We start from the raw sequence: 4,783 nt of genomic DNA, 5'->3' as shown, positions 1-4,783 counted from the left end.
GGTCTGCGATGATTTGGGAAATTTCGCCAAGATAGACCGAATATGGACAGCAAACAAAAATTGCGTTTTAATCAGGGGGACACCCTCTACGTTTCCACGAAGGTTTATAATTTTTTGAATTTTCGGGTTCGAGATCATTCCTTGTTAGTTTTTCCTAGCAGGACAAAGTCCGGTTTATGGTATTTTATTAATTGGAGGAGGCTAGCTCGTTTCTGATTTGATATTAGTGTATAATCGTCTTTTTGTCGCTTTCTGAAGGTGTTCGTGTATCGGTGCTTCCAAGAACTCTCGACACGCGTAAATCTATAGCGATTAATTCTCAAGGAGAGAGTTTAAGCTTTGGAAATTGTCAAAGGCGGAAAATGGGACGTTAACAAGAAATTAAGACGTATTTAGAAAAATGAAAATATCACAATATTTATTCAACTGAAGAGAGCAGGAACGTATCTGTGACTCGTAAATAATTTTGATCAAATGTTGACAAGAAATTTCCATACATGGATTATTGAAATCCGACTCATAAAAGAAGTATATAAATTCCGTACAGACAGTCGTTGGAGATAGAAAAACCGCCGGTAAACACCTGGTGTTGTCGCGATGTAGGATGGCGCGTAATCTTAGAAAAACAAAGTTACAGCTCGCATATAAGATAGAGTTTAACAACGACGGAATCTGAATTTGAAATTACCGAATTACGAGATCGCACATAGACGGTGTCCCTTTGATTTCGGTATCACGCTTGCGTATCTTATTGTTGGCACTTGTAAAAATAATTGTGGATACGTGGTCCGGCAAATTATTTACAATCCTTAAAATAAGATTTAAGATCATGTAAAAATACTCACAACATTCAAGCTGGCAGTCCCATTTGAAGTTGGAAAGGAAGACTAATAACGTCGCAAAAACGTTACGAAATAGTGCGGAATATATTACATGTTTTTCATTTGTGTCCAGTGCAATAGCAACGTGACAGTGAATAAAAATGTTTATTTACCTGAAAGAAAATTCTGTGAAAAGTGACAGTGACCGTGTGGTTGAGTGAGTTCAATGATCTCGTCTGGAAATCAGCTGTTTTTCGTAATGTGTTCCCTTTTCGAATGTTCAAGATCGATACAGTGAGAATTATCAGGTGAGAATTATGCAGAATTATCTTTCAGCATAGCAAGTTAGTTTAGGAACGAATGGGTAAGTTTCATTTAAATTGTTTTCAAATTTTGATTAATTATTCCATTTCAAACATTTTTATTTGTTGTTTGGAATGTTTAGAATTTCCTTTTTTACATTGTCACGTAGACAGACCGTTTTTATCAAACGTGTCTCCTTTCAAATAAGCTTAAACATCTGGAAAGGAAAACTCTCGGGCAAACCGACCATTTACTCTCGTAATAAACAGAAGGCCCACCGATAGCAGAACCAAACACTTGGGAAAGCAATGGGTCCGCCGTAATCAAATAGCAGATGCAACCACTCTAAACTGTCGCAGAGGCAGGTGGACCCAGCCTGATCACTCGAATAGTAACCAGACCACCCTTCTTAATTAGTATATAAACCCGTTCGTACCAACGATCGGGGGCAGTACCAGAGTTCATCTCGTGTCGAGCACGTCGTGTACGGTAGTGAGTTGGTTACTATTAGTGAGATCGGGTTGAAGTCCCCTTCGAGCAACATTCACCTTATAGAATCCGCGAGTCGTATTTCTATTTGGCATTACAATCAACCACACACAACACCCCCGCATTGCCAGTGCGTGAACACCGAGCATAGTGGAAATAGGTAATATATCACATTATACACCTATATTCGCGACAACAACATCTGTAATAGACCAAGATTGTAGAATATATACATTGCTGTGTCAAACCCACATTAGCATTCTCCTTTAAACCCAGTGAAACCTTGTGACAGTTCCTACCACAATACAATCTTACCGCTCGGGTTGTATTGATAATAAAATAAGTTACGCGGCCGCCAATCAGAAAGCCTCTGATAGCCACGCGCGCTGCCAAGCCGTCGGCCACGTAACAACATTATAACAGGCGACAAGAGATTAGATTCCGTATTCATTTTAAACCACAACTAAAAATGTTCAACCAGTTCTGTTTTGACATGCTCTTCTATTTTCGTTTGAAAGCAACACGACTTGAGTGTTCTAGTAGGTTACAGAATGTTCTTTATTTTGATAGAGTTCTGTCTCGTATAATGCTGATTCTTGGAATGACTAGTCGTACAGGTACCAGACTTATATGTATATTGTTTCTTGAAGCCGGCAACAGCCAACAGGGCCGCTGATCGTTGATACAAAGGGTGACCAGCGAGTCACCAGGCCCTCCAAACTCCCGTATTTAATGCTGTAACTAAAATTAGTTCACCCCCGGACTTCCAGGAGGCGCTGGTGTCGCTACAAACACATATAAATGTTATCGGTGAGATACGCACACAAGCATATGCTCCCTATATACGTGTGCATAGTCTTACCTATTCAAAACTTTGAAGAATAAAAATAGTGAAAGGGAAGAAATTACAACAATATATGTGGACTAATTTCCATAATCCATTCCATATATTAAACTTTCACTACAATATAATAAATATATATATATCAATAATAATATACAATTAATCACAATCATACATACAATAAAACACACATACCAAATGTCTCGAAAATCAGGTTCTCCACTCCCCTGGTGGTCAGGTTTAACTATAAGAACAAAATTATATAATATTATACATACACTTCATGCTAGAAGTATTATTATGTATACCTCAGTGTATTAATACCATGTTAATGGTTTTATATATTGTATATGTAAACTGAATACTTACAATCTTCTTCTTTTTCTTCTTTTCATTTGCATCCAGATGTCTTGTTGCTCTATTTTAATAAAGGCAGCCTCAAACACTGTAATAAATATTTTCATTAACAATTATTTACATATGCTATAAAAATTATATAAGAGTTATTACCAAGTAAGTTCAGTGCAGGAACTGCTGATGTTATTAATCTTTTTCTTACGAAGTACTTTCCTTCAAAACAGCTGTTACAGATCATCCGGAAATTCAGTTTTCAAGTGGAAGCATTGACTTTGGGTTGCCACATACTTCCACCCACTGCGCCATCCTCTTCTTATCCTTTCTCTCTTGAGTGAAGGAGAACATCCTGCTGTTTTCATTAGTACTTTTCATTAGCTCTTTCTTTAAAGATACATTTTAATAATTAAAATTAAATACATATATTACTAAAACACCAATGTAAACGATTACTGTTTTCAGTAACAATTTTAAACAATTCTGTACTTACTTAATTTCTATCTTCTTCTGCTGTTGCTGCATCTCATCAGTAGAAGTTATTAAAAACCTAGAAAAAACTTAAAAAAATATCTTTTTAAATAATAATAATAGTAATTATTATAATAATGGAATTCACGAACCTGGAAATTCAGTCACCCACGCTGCCACCATGTGCAACCATGTGCGCCATAATTCTTTTGTCTCTTTAAATTTTGAAACAATTGAAAAAGCGGCGACAAATTTCGCGGGAACGTGACGTCACGATATCTTTAGTTGTGTATGTTAAAATCAGTGATACAAGCTATGCATGTAGAGAAGCGACATCAGCGCCGCCTGGAAGTCCGGGGGTGAGTTAATCAAATTCACAAGAGTGGAGCTTGGAGGGCCTGCGAGTCACCAGCGCAGGTATATGCGGCCGATGGCGTTTAAGGGGGTGGACACGGGTAATAGTAGCACGTTGACTTTACCGGCAAAAATGGGCCTAAACATGGGTTTACGTAATTCGGCTGTTCGTCCTTATACTAGAAGATTTGGGGCTGGATGAGGGCATATTCGAAAGAGGAAGATCCAATGCAGTACGGTCAACTCATGTTTCAGTGGAATTATATTGATGTTTAGTAATATAAGCGTTCAAAGTAGAGGAAAAAATCGACAAAATGCAGTCGCGGAATCGAAGTATTTTTCGGCCACTAAAAGAGTGCTGTGACTGAAATCATGAGTTGACCGTACTGCATTGGACCTTCCTCTTTCGAATAAGCCCTCACCCAGCCCCAAATTCTCTCATGTAAGGACGAATAGTCGAATCCCGTAAAAGCATTCCTACAGACCAGTTCCGCCATTTTGTGGATAATACAGAGCAAGTCACGTGACAAATTCAGTTCAGCTAGTAGTTATAAGGTGGCGTCTAACTAAGAAGGCTGTCGATTTGGAATCGTAGCCAAAATCAGGCGTTAGCTTGGTTACGTCACTCGACTGTGTCAGCGAAGGCAAGTAAAAAAGGCAACAACGCCCGAACGCTGAGTGAGACGCACTACAGTCATGCTGTCCTTCTCTCATTCTGAATGTTGAGATCGTCCCTTTTCGCTAAGTTTTGACTGACGCCCGCCTGGATTTTTCACAACGCCCCACAACAAACCTCGCTCAAAGAGGAAGTATATCAAGAGAAGAATATACCTCCTCTTTGCAATAATTCTGCAAATGTTTACATACATAAGTTGTATATGAGATATTTATTTATTTAAATTATTTGCATTCACTCAGAATATTGACTAACACTCCTTTGTATTTTTTATTAGTTTCGAAAAACAAAGTTACTATAGGTTTTTGGAAATACAAGCGTCACGCAATTGGGACGAAGTATATCTTTTTGGTAAGAGATAGGAAAAAGCTTTTGGTGTAAAAATTGAATGGTATGACTTATGGAAAATATGAGAAATCTCACGAAATATTAGTTTTTTAAACATTGTACTGTTAAACATAGGTGATAGGTAAT

General features: G+C 37.8%; 1 long non-coding RNA gene across 1 annotated transcript; it reads right to left on the bottom strand.

Annotated features, from left to right (window-relative positions):
- Nucleotides 1-2,659: 2,659 nt before the first annotated feature.
- LOC143305775 (uncharacterized) lies at nt 2,660-3,064 on the bottom strand. Its single transcript, XR_013062920.1, has 3 exons — nt 2,968-3,064; nt 2,827-2,902; nt 2,660-2,701 (listed from the first exon to the last, which is right to left on the bottom strand). It is a non-coding gene; the product is annotated as an uncharacterized LOC143305775 (long non-coding RNA).
- Between the last annotated feature and the right edge of the window lie 1,719 nt (nt 3,065-4,783).

The sequence above is a fragment of the Osmia lignaria genome, chromosome 10 (genome assembly GCF_051020975.1).
Source record: "Osmia lignaria lignaria isolate PbOS001 chromosome 10, iyOsmLign1, whole genome shotgun sequence".
Lineage (NCBI taxonomy): Eukaryota > Metazoa > Arthropoda > Insecta > Hymenoptera > Megachilidae > Osmia > Osmia lignaria.
Note: the sequence above shows the minus strand (reverse complement) of the source record. Positions and strands in the feature narration are given on the sequence as shown.